This window comes from Narcine bancroftii, chromosome 6 (assembly GCF_036971445.1).
Source record: "Narcine bancroftii isolate sNarBan1 chromosome 6, sNarBan1.hap1, whole genome shotgun sequence".
Classification (NCBI taxonomy): domain Eukaryota; kingdom Metazoa; phylum Chordata; class Chondrichthyes; order Torpediniformes; family Narcinidae; genus Narcine; species Narcine bancroftii.
In genome coordinates, this window is record NC_091474.1 from 35748911 (window position 1) to 35761945 (window position 13035).

The 13035-nt window shown below is 36.5% G+C and overlaps 1 protein-coding gene across 1 annotated transcript in view; it reads right to left on the reverse strand.

Moving 5' to 3' along the window:
- The window catches only part of ctnnbl1 (catenin, beta like 1), a 137999-nt gene that overhangs the window by 10674 nt on the left and 114290 nt on the right, over positions 1 to 13035 (reverse strand). The gene's annotated exons all lie outside the window — the stretch shown is intronic.

Below are 13035 nucleotides of genomic sequence, written 5' to 3' on the forward strand. Positions count from 1 at the left end.
TTATATCTGTGGATTATAAGGCAAGGTTAGTCTCGGATCATTCATTGTTATTATTGGAATATCAAAGTTCTCAAGTTACACAACATACTTTAAGATGGAGATTTAATACTATGTTACTACAAAAGCCAGAATTTATTGTTTATTTGAAAAAACAAATTGAGGATTTCATTGCTAATAATGTTCATTCTGTTTCTGATCAGTTTGTTTTGTGGGGTGCAATGAAAGCTTTTTTACGAGGTCAAATTATCAGTTATGCATCTAAATTGAAGAAAGAGAGAGTTAGAGAAACTGAGGATTTGGAGAAGAAAATAACAATCTGTGAAAAAGAATTTCAAAAGAAAGCTACTGAATTTCAAAAGATCCAATTAACTAATTTAAAGTTGAAGTATAATAAGTTACAGTCATATCAATTTGAATGTCTGTTGAATCGTTCAAAAAATAAATTTTATGATTGGGGTGAGAAAGCCCATAAAGTATTAGCTTGGCAATTAAAAAAAGAACAGTTATCTAGGATTATATCAGCTATTAGAAATAAATCGGGTATTACTTTTAGTCAAAAAGAAATTAATGATGAATTTTGTAATTTTTATAAAAAACTTTATTTGACTGAATGTAAAGAGATAAAAGAAGATGCAATACTCTTTTTAGAAAAATATTAATTTACCACAGTTAACTCAAGAAGATAGACAGGAGTTAGATAAACCTTTTATGGATAATGAAATTGAAATGGCTATAAAAGATATGCCAAATGGAAAAGCGCCCGGTGGAGATGGTTTTTCTATTGAGTTCTATAAGACTTTTTATGTTGATATATCTTCCTTATTTAAGAATGTAATACAACAACTTTATGATACTTTTCATTTACCTGTCCTGTTCTAATGCTATAATTACAGTTATACCAAAAAAAGATAAAGACCCTTTACAGGTAGCTTCTTACCGTCCTATATCATTGTTAAATGTAGATTATAGAATAGTGGCTAAAGTTATGGCTAATAGGTTAGCTCAGTATTTACCAAAGATAATACATCGTGATCAAACAGGTTTTATTAAAAATAGGTATGCTTCGGATAATATTTTACGATTAATTACTTTAATAAATAGATCTAAATCTCAGAAGAATTATCCAATGGTGGTTTCATTGGATGCAGAAAAGGCATTTGATAGAGTAGAGTGGAAGTTTTTTTTAAAGTACTGAGAAGTTTTCGTTTGGTCCCTCATTTATTGGTATGATTAGGGCTTTGTATAATGGCCCGAAAGCTAGAGTTGTTACTAATGGTTTGCTTTCAAAATCTTTTAATTTAACAAGATCTACTAGACAAGGATGTCCATTATCACCCGCTTTGTTTGCTTTAGTTATTGAACCTTTAGCACAATTAATACGTCAGAATGAAAGTATCAAAGGTATGAGAGTTTTGAATGAAGATTATAAAATAAATTTATTTGCGCATGACGTTTTGCTGTATTTGGTGGATCCTGATGTTTCTCTGCCAGCACTTCAAGATTCTTTAGAGATTTATGGTCAATTATCTGGTTATAAGGTTAATTGGACTAAAAGTGAAATTTTATCAATTAGAAAAGATGATTATTCAATGTTTAGAAATATTACGAATTTGAAGTGGACGAAACAAATTAAATATTTGGGAATTAATGTTAATACTGATTACCAAAACTTATATTCACTTAATTATCTTCCTTTAATGAAGAAGATTAAGGCAGATTTAGTTAAATGGAAAGATTTACCTTTGGGTTTATTAGGAAGAATTAATACTATAAAAATGAATATTTTTCCTCGTATACAATATTTATTCCAATCAATTCCCTGTTGTTTACAAAAAAGATTTTTTAAGGACTTATATAAGGTAATTAGGGATTTTTTGTGGAAAGGAAAATTCCCTAGGGTGGCATTGAAAAAATTGATGTGGGATTTTCAATTTGGAGGGTTACGACTACCTAATTTTCAATTTTATTATGAAGCAGCTCAATTTAGATTTCTTAGCGTATTAATGGCCACACAAGAAACGCCTAGTTGGGCACAGATAAAATTGGCAGTTATTTCTGAAAAATTTTCGAATGAATTTTTATTTCGATGGAATAAAAATTTGTTACGAACTTATGATGTACCAATATTGAAACATTTAATGAATTTATGGACAAGTAAATTACATAAAATGGGATTGAAAAATAAGTGGTCGGGAAGATTACCATTATTTAATAATCAACTTGTTCCTTTCACGGTATCTAATACTATTTTGAAACAATAGGAGGAGAAAGGAATACATAATTTATCTGACTGTTTTTTAGAAGGTCATTTTTGTTCTTTTGTAGAATTGCAAAAGAGATTTGATATAAGTGGTCATTCTATATTTGTGTATTATCAGTTAAGATCTTTTGTAAAAAAGGTATGTGGTCGCCAAATGAATTTATTGTCTGAAACTGATTTTGAGAAATACGTGCTCTCATTTCCAAAAAAGGGTTATATATCAGGCTTGTATCGTATTTTGTTGGAATGTGAAAGTAAAATAGATTGGGATAAAGATAAAATGAAATGGGAAAAAGATTTAAGCTTAACAATAACTGAAGAAGATTGGTCTGAAATTTGTCGTAACAGTGTTCGAAAATTGATCAATGCTAGATTGGCGATGATCAATTATAGTTTTATACATCAATTATATTTAACACCCGAAAAATTAAAAAAATTTGGTTTTAGTAAGTCAGATCTTTGTTTTCGTTGTGATCAGGTTTCTGGTACGTTTTTACATGCTGTTTGGTTGTGTGATCGGTTACAACAATTTTGGAAAGGTATTCAATCTGTATTTAATAATCTATATAATCTTCATATTGTATTAGACCCTGATATATTTTTATTAGGGTATATGCAACCGTTGATTGATTTAGAATTAGATAATTACCAGATTTCTTTTATTTATTTAGCGTTGGCAGTGGCTAAGAAATGTATAGCGATTACTTGGAAGAATAGAAATGTATTGTCTTTAGATAGGTGGTATTCAGAGATGAAGTTTTGTTTGGTCATGGAAAAAATATCATTTTCTATACAAGATAAGATGTCTTTTTATGAGTTAAAGTGGACTCCATTTATTGATTATATACAACTTAAATAAGTTTGAATTAATTATTTTTTTTTCATTTTAAAAAAAACTTTTCATTTATATATATTTTTCTCTAGATATATGTTTTTTTTTCTTTCCTTTTGTTTTAGTTTTTTTTTATTAGTTGGCTTTTTTTCGTTTTAAGTTTTTTTGTTTGTTTTTGTTTTTTTTGTATAATAAAAATTTTGTGGACTAATAATTAATACTTAATTAATATTTTTTAAAATATATATTGATTTTCTTTTTAAGATTAAAAAAAAATTTTTTTTCTCTTATTATATTATTAATTCTTCACTCTTTATTGTGGGGAGGGGGGGGTTTAGGGGTTAAAAATAGTTTCTTTTCTTTTAGTCTTAGTTTTTAGTTGTCAGGGGGAGATTTTGAGATTGGTATTGTATTAATTATGTTACTTTGTATTTGTATTACTTCGTTTTGTATTTTTTTTGTATGTGAATTACTGACTTTTTTTATATGTTAAAATTAATAAATAAAGTTTCAAAAAAAAAAAGAAGATCCCTTCCAGAACTGAGGGTAGTTCTCAGTTTTGCTGTTTCCACTGGGCCATCTTTAACTTGGAGACTGACTGCTTTTCTACTGAACACAATTCATCCCTGGGGATAGGAGCGTCTATCTTCAACCAGAAGTGGGTGACTTTCTGCTGACATTTTTCTACTAGTTTAATCAGTGCTTCAGCTGACGCCAGGGATACGAGTAGGGATCGAGGCCGTCAATCTCCAGTGCATGCTGACTGTTTTCTTTTTTCACTGGACCCTGTCCCTGTTAATTCCTAGGACAAGGTGCTAGTAGAAAATGGACATGTCATTCTTGTATTTCTGTTCATCTTAAAACATTGCATGAGACAATTATCACAGCAGCAGTACTAAAGTTTCCCATTTCTAGACTCTCTATGTCTCTGTGCTATTCAACATAGTTACAACACTGGCATCAAGTTAATAATGTAGACAGGGTGTGACTTTTCCACTGGTCAAAATCAGAGTAATCTGTCATTGTGATGCAATTATTAGCAATTAGTCGATCTCCAAAAAACTTGACCACTTTTGGTCTTATAACAGAAAAGAATTAATTGAAATGGTAGATAAATGAGCTTGAGTGATTGTGTTAAGAAACTCTTGCAGTAATACCTGGGGCTGAGATGACAGTCATCCAACAAATGGAATTTGTTTTTTTTTAATTCCATTCTTAGCTAAATGGTAAACTGGTGTTGGCAGTCAATTTCATTTTGCCTCTGAAGCTTTTTTGTGACTGTGCACTTGAAGGCTGCAATGGGGCTTGGAGTTATGGCCAGTAAAATCATACTCAGTTGGTTTTTACTAGGGCTGCACAGCTTGAGATGTCTTTGCTCCTTGCACAAAGATGAAACTGATTGCAGGTTGCAGGGGATTTCATTGTGGGATAACTTCAGAAAAATGATGTAAATCCACCTGTTTCATTACTGACCTTGCTTCCATTATAAACAAACAGGCTGAATAACTCAGCCAGTCTGTGGCAAGAGAAACCAATCAACATCTCAATTCAAAGACCCTTCATTACAAAGGGGAAGAAATGCTACTTAATTTAACTGATAAAGAAGATGAGGAAAGGTAAAGAAGAAATTGGGGAAATAGTTTTCAGATTTTTAATGTGCTGTTACCAAATCCACAAACTTTGTTTTTAAATAGGTCTTTTTAAAATTCTCTTTTTTCACCTCTTAGCCAGTCACTCCAATAATCCAATCCCATCCACTCTACTCTCAGATGTGGAACACCTCAACACTACCAAACAGCAACTGTTCTAGGCACTTAAATATGATATTACAGGAGGATATTTGGACATCAAGTTAATGCTGGACTTTTAACTACACTTTTTTATTTGATAGCTGAATACATTTCCAGGATTTTCTTGGGTTATGAAAGGAAATTGTGAAATGAACAATACTGCAGAAGACAATAACAAGAAATACAACCCCCAGTAAAAGTGGCAAAAAAAAAATTGGTTGATTCAATCAGCCAAGATAAAAATTTCTGTGAATTATACGTGCAAAACCAGGGCTAATCAGCTTGCACATACAAATTATATTCCAAAATTACAATATTTTAAATTTAAACATTAAACTCTTAAAATTTAATCACTATTTGCTTCCAGCAGAAGATTTAAAATGCAAATTTCTCAATCAAACCAGCCAATCACAGAAGCTTTCATATTCAGAGTGTAATGTTCAATTTTCAGTAGCAGTTTAGCTTTATTCCAAATGAGAAGCAAAAGTTCCATGTTTTGCACCTCCTTTTACTTTCAACATTGAGAATTCTGTTGATTAATACTAAGTATAGATTTAGCATGTGATTGTAGTGACATTAGTGCAGACAAATATGCAGCTGAAGTAATGCGCAGGGGGCAATGTTTCAATTTCTTGGATCATTGGAACCTTTTCTGGGGATCTGTACAAGTGGAACGGGTTGCACTTGAACTTGACGGGAACCAATATTCTGGCAGGGAGGTTTGCTAATTCTGTTAGGGGAGGGGTTTAAACTATATTTGCTGTCGAATGGGAACTAGGAAGTGAAGAGGCAGTTGCCACACAAGTAGGGGCAGCTACGTGGAAGGACAGGCATATAGGACAAAATTGCAGCCAGTGGAATGAGTTCTAATGCAAGAGGGACAAAAAGTCAAAAGTAATAATGGCTAAAGGTTTTGTATTTAAATGCATGCAACTTAAGAAATAAAGTGGATGATCTTATAGTACAGCTACACATTGGCAGACATGATGTGTGGCAATCATGGAGCCATGGCTAAAGGATGGATGTCATTGGGAGCTTAATGTTTAAGGATACACAATGTATTGGAAAGATAGGCAGGTAAGCAGAGGGGATGGCAAGGAACAACATTAAATCAAAAAAAGCGACATAGCTTCAGAAGATATAAAATCATTGTGGGTTGAGTAAAGAATGGCATGGGTAAAAAGACACCGTTGGCAGCTATATTCAAATATTTGCCAGGATGTGGACAACAAATTATAACAGCAAATGGAAAATCAATAGATGCTCAATGTTAGAGGGATTTTAACAATACAAGTAGATTGACAAAACCAGGTTGGGACTGGATCTCAAGAGAGAGAATTGTAGAAAGCCTACAAAACGGCTTTTCAGAACAGCTTGTTGATGAGCCTACTAGGGGGAAGGCTGCACTGGATTAGGTGTGTAATGCACGAGAAATGGTGAGAGAGCTTAGAGTAAGGGAACCCTTAGGGGGTAGTAATCACAATATGATTGAGTTCAATTTGAGATTTAACAAAGAAACTAAAGTCAGATGTGTCCATATTTCAGTAGAGTAAATGAAATTCAATGGCATGAGAGAGGAACTGGCCAAAGCAGATTGGAAGGAAATACAAGAAGGGAAGATGTCGGGCCATTGGAGTAAGAGGAGGAGAGTGGTAAGTAGAGAGAATTAGCCTATGAGAGAGGTTTAAACATTTTTTATAAAAGAGCACAGAGGGAAACTGAAGAGTTGAACATTGTTGATTTGTGGGAGTGAGTACTTGAGATAATTGGCAGGGACGAATAAAAGGAGGGAAAGCTGAAGTGGAGCAGCAAGTCAGCTGAAGTGTGAGTGACCCAGTGAAGGAGTGGAACTTTGAGGCTTTGGTGAGCTGTGGCTGAGGACAAGCTTGCTTCCAGTGAGGTAAGGCCAGGTGAGGTAATTTAATTCTTTAATTAAGTTGGAGTAGATCAGAGGTTCTCAACCTTTTTCTTTCCACTCACATAACATTTTAAGTAATTCCTATGCCATCGATGCTCTGTGATTAGTAAGGGATTGCTTAAGGTGGTATTTGAGTGGGAAGGGATGGATGAGAATCACTGCTCCAGACCTTTTCTTCTTTGGCTTGGCTTTGCGGACGAAGATTTATGGAGGGGTATGTCCACGTCTGCTGCACGCTCGTTGGTGACTGACAAGTCCAATGCGGGGCAGGCAGGCACGGTTGCAGTGGTTGCAAGGGAAAATTGATTGGTTGGTGTTGGGTTTTTCCTCCTTTGTCTTTTGTCAGTGAGGTGGGCTCTGCAGTCTTCTTCAAAGGAGGTTGCTGCCTGACGAACTGTGAGGCGCCAAGATGCACGGTTGGAGGCGAGATCAGCCCACTGGCAGTGGTCAATGTGGCACGCACCAAGAGACTTCTTTAAGCAGTCCTTGTACCTCTTCTTTGGTGCACCTCTGTCTGGGTGGCCAGTGGAGAGCTCGCCATAGAACACGATCTTGGGAAGGTGATGGTCCTCCGTTCTGGAGACGTGACCCACCCAGCGCTGTTGGGTCTTCAGCAGCGTGGATTCGATGCTTGCAGACTCTGCCAGCTTGAGTACTTCGATGTTGGTGATGAAGTCATTCCAATGAATGTTGAGGATGGAGCGGAGACAGCGCTGATGGAAGCGTTCTAGGAGCCATAGGTGATGCCTGTAGAGGACCCATGATTCGGAGCCGAACAGGAGCGTGGGTATGACAATGGCTCTGTACATGCTGATCTTTGTGTGTTTCTTCAGGTGATTGTTTTTCCAGACTCTTTTGTTTAGTCTTCCAAAGGCGCTATTTGCCTTGGCGAGTCTGTTGTCTATCTCTTTGTCGATCCTTGCATCAGATGAAATGGTGCAGCCGAGGTAGGTAAACTGGTTGACCGTTTTGAGTTCTGTGTGCCCGATGGAGATGTGGGGGTGCTGGTAGTCATGGTGGGGAGCTGGCTGATGGAGGACCTCAGTTTTCTTCAGGCTGACTTTCAGGCCAAACATTTTGGCAGTTTCCGCAAAACAGGACGTCATGCGCTGGAGAGCTGGCTCTGAATGGGCAACTAAAGCGGCATCGTCTGCAAAGAGTAGTTCACGGACAAGTTGCTCTTGTATCTTGGTGTGAGCTTGCAGGCGCCTCAGATTGAAGAGACTGCCATCCGTGCGGTACTGGATGTAAACAGCGTCTTCATTGTTGAGACCTAATTGTTACTGAAATATATTAATTGTCATTGGCTCATTTCCTTTGGAGTTATGAATCCGTGCACATAACGAGTCAATTAGGTACGATTAAAACAGTGGTTTTGAAACTTTTTCAGAGTAAGTTCACAAGGATTATTCCAGGAATGAAAGGGTTATTATATGAGGAACTGTTTGACAGCTCTTGGCCTGTACTCATTGGAATTCGGGAGAATGAGAGGGGGGATCTCACTGAAACATTTTGAATATTGAAAGGTGGGCCAGAGTAGATGTAAAGGTTGTTTCCAAGGGGGGGAGGGGGGAAGGGTCTAGGACAAGAGAGCACAACTTTATAGGGTTGAAGGGCATCCATTTAGAACAGAGATGCACAGGAATTTCTGCAGCCAGAGGGTGGTAAATTTGTGGTCATAGGTGGCCAGGCCACTGGGTGCACCTAAGGCAGAGATTGATAGTTTTTTAATGAGTCAGAGCATCAAAGGTTATGGGGAAAAGGCTGGACAGTGGGGTTGAGTGAGAAATGGATTAGCTCATGATTAAATGAGCTCAAATGCGATGGGCTGAATAGCCTATTTCTGCTCCCATGGCTTATGGTCTTACTGAAAATGTGTAAAACAGGGCATCTTGCACAAATGGACCAAAAATTACTTTTTGAAGTTCAAAGGATTTCTTGAATAATGTCAAAATTATAGCATGTGACTTCAGATTTGCATGGCACTTGACTTCATGGGGAACAAATTGTAGTTGGCCATCACGTATTTTAAGCATGCTACCTTTTGTGGTTATGTACATTAATATTCGTCATGAAGTGTATCTGATAGTTTGAAAAATATGCACAGAATTATATGTACTCTCCCTCCCATCTTATGTTCAGAAGTTTCCCACCGAGATGCGAAATACCGTACTAGGTTGGAAACACCAAACATTAGTCCTTTACAATAAGTGGTGCTAGGTACTGATGTGACAATCCAACTCCATTGAATTTCTTTAAAATTGCAAAACTAAACTGAATTTTTTTTTGATATGTAGAGGGAATTTTGTTATTTGAGAAATAGCAAAATTTTATAGTCAGAAAAAAAAATCAATAAGTCTAATTTAGCTACTACTCACTTATAGAGTAATTAATAAGGCAAGTATGTACTGCTCATTTACAAAACAAAGCATTCTGGTATCAAACTCTAACAGTGTGCTATGAAGAATATGCAGTACAAAATTACTCACTGGCATAATTTTTCATTAAAAGTAGCTAGATTAGAAACAAGCAGTTTGGAGACTGAAAAGCAAGATACAGTTAGTAACTTAATACACTCTTCATGAGTGACAAAATTTCTTTATTTCCTTTCCATTATTAATTTTTTTTTCCTTGCCTTTTTCACGAGCATGAACTCAAAGGTCATATTTTAACAATTACAGAAAATGTTCTGAAGGCAAATAGTGGTAATATGAGACCAAAGAGTGTTGCAGAGTTATCTTGAGATACAGCAGGAAACTGTCCCGTCAGTCCACAGAATTTGTGCCAATTGCCAAGCACCTTTCCTTTCAAACACTAATGCACATCTAACCCACTTTATTCTCCCCATATTCACATTTTGGGATGTGGGAGAAAACCACACACCTACAGGATTGTTCAAGCTTGCATAGACAGCACATTATGCCAGAGCTGTGAGGCACCAAATTGAAATTTATTATAAGAGTATATAAATAACATCACAAACAACCCTGAGATTCCTTTGCCTGTAGGCCAGGCAGAATTTCTATTTATTGGTAGTATAAATTGTACTCTACAAAAAGGATAGATATATATCAACAAAAGAGAAATGTAAATGAACTGCATAATACTGAAAAAAATAAATCATTCTTAAATGACTCTCTGATGAAGTCTATTGTTTAGGAATCTGATGGTGGAGCAGTAAAAACTGTTCTGGAACCTGGTGGTATGAGTCTTGATAGCAGTAGCGAGAATACAGCATGTCCTGGGTGGTGTGGATCTTTGATGACTGCTACTGCTCTCCAATGGCAGCATTCCCTATAGATTTTCTGGATGATGGGGAGAGTTTTTCCTGTGATGCACTAGGCTCTGTCCACTAAGCTTTCCGCTTAGAAGAATTGGAGCCCCCATATCAGGGTGTGATCCAGCTGGTCAGCACACTTTCCACTACATATCTGTCGAAGTTTGGCAAGGTTTCTAATGACATAACAAACCTCTGCAAACTCCTGAGGTGGAAGAGGTACTGATGAGCTTTCTTCACAATGCTGGGTCCAGAATAGGTCCTCCAAAATAGTTGACTCCCAGGAATTTAAATTTGCTCACCTTCTCTACCTCAGATTTCCAAATGATTACTGGATCATACATTTCTGGTTTTCCCTTCCTAAAGTGTATAATCAGCTCCTTGGTTTTGGTGACATTGAGTGCATGCTTGTTGACCTACACCATTTATCCAAATTTTTAATCTCCCCCCTTTTTTATACAGCCCACTACTGTGGTATCATCAACAAATTTGGCAATCCTGTTGTTGCGTCCAACTCTACTACATTTGTCAAATGTAGTAGGGCATTTTCACTTGTGTGCACTGTAAATCTGACCAAAAGCTCTTTTCTAGAAATTGGCTCATTGGGATAGAAGCAGCTTTTGATCTGTATGAATCAATCCCATTTAAGGGTTTTAAAGGAAATTCATTGAGGCATTTCAGATGCTCCAGAGCAATACACAAACTCAACGCCAGCATCTCCAGACTTTATGCTCTAGATATTTGATTATCTGCTACCTGTCAACGTTTTAGAAAATGCACTTGATTTTAAAATACAGTTTAAAATCTTAACATGGCAATCAAGGAATTTAAGATTGGAACTGATATAGTTTTCGTCTGGGTAAGATTATTAGGAGCAATTAAAGGAAAAATACGGAGAATGTCTGAGTAACTTCAGATTTATTTTTAATATATAAGATTCCAATTAACCAATCTGGTTATTATATATTGCATTTCACTAAATTTCAATGAAGTCATGGTTTAGTTTTCGGAAGAAATGCATCAAAATAATTTAGTAATATTAGGCAGTAAAGAGTTGTGGTGAAACAAATTCAAACAAAAGTACACCCTCTTCCAAACTGACGGAATCAGGAAAATAGATTTGGGCCTCTTATTCTCTGCTGCAAACAACAATAATGCTCCCCACCAATAAACAAAAAAACTGCAAACAAAATGTGAGAAATACGCAGTGAGACAGCATCTGTGGGGGGGGAAGAATGGGAGTTTGTAGTTCAGCTTGAAGGCCATTCTTTTTAACTGGAAAAGAAAGGATTGCAGAGGGGTGCGACATAGGGAGTATATCCAATCGGGGGAAGATTAGGTTTACAATTAATGAAGAAAAAGAGAGGAAACAATCACGAAATAGAATCATAAATTCACAAGAAGGGCTATGATTTGATGATTGGCTAACATTGAATTCTTAACGCCATTCCATAGATAATGGAGCAATTCAGTTACCCTCAGCTCAACCTATTTATCATTCAAGTAAGGGTTGATAAGTGACAAATACTCTTCATGTCACAAAAGTGCCACACTTTGACCTATTTCAACAAAGTCAAACCAATTGTTCTTGATATTCAACAGCAGTGCCATCATTATTCGTAATTGCGAAGCTCAGACTACGTAGATAATATCACATATAACCCCAAGGTTCTCTGCAGGCCAGGCAGAATTTCTACTTATCAGTAGGGCAAAAAGATGTACTCAAGAGGAGATATGCACAGAAAATAGAGAAATGTAAACAAACTGACTGCAATACAGGAAATATATATTCAATAATACATAATGTGCAAAGTAAGGGTCCTTAAATGAGCCTCTGAATTGAGTTTGTTGTTTATGATTCCGATGGAGGAGGGGTAGCAACTATTCCTGAACCTGGTGGTATGAGTCTTGTGGCACCTTTACCTTTTTACTGCTGGCAGCAGTGAGAACCACACGTGCCCTGCAATGATGTGCATCTCAGATGTTTGCCACTACTCTCCGATAGCAATGTTCCATTTAGATTACATACTGGGCTGAGTTCACTATCTTTTGCAGTGCTTTCTGGTCCAAGGTATTGGTGCCCCCATATCCAGACCATGATGTAGCCAGTCAGCATGCTTCATACTACACACCGTAGAAGTTTGCCAAGGATTTTGCAAACCTTTGCAAACTCCTGAGAAAGTACAGGCACTCTCATATTTTCTTCACAATGACAACAATTCACTATTAACAATATTGAGAGTAACAATTGATCAGATGCTTTCCACAAAAATAGGGCAGCTAATAAGATGCACCAAAAGCAAAAGGCAAACTGCAATTAAGGACTTATTTTTTACATTTCAAATGTTTTCCACTATTTATAACATACCAATTTAGGATGTGGTAGAATAATTGTCTGGTAAATGCAACTTCTGAAAAACTCAAACTGCTCAATACCGTATAGGACAAAACAAAAATCAGCTTGAAGAACATAAATGACAGAACCCTTAGCCACATTTCACCTCTTGCCCACACCCCTGGTCTTATCCCCTCTCCTTTTCCTATCAGCACTGCCTGACCTGCAGCTCGGCATTTATATTCCTTTGTTGGTGTTCTCTCTCTCCAATTACTCCAATCAACTGGATTATCTCCATGGCAACACTACCTTACCCTATCCTTCCAACTTAAAACCAACCAGCTTTCTCTTTCCCAGTTCTGATGAAGGGCTTTTGACCTGAAACATCAACTGTTTTTATTTCCATAGATGGTACTGAGGATTTTCAACAATTTTGTTTTTATTTAAAATAGCCAATTCGATTTGCACTCTAAACTCAATCCATCTCTTGTGCTCACCACCATTACCCTACAGTTGTAGCAATCTCCAGGTATTTACAAGATGCAGCCCATCGAAGATTTCTGAAACGTGAAACTCTTATTTTTCAGCACCTAACATCACAAGGATATCTGGTGTATAGGTGC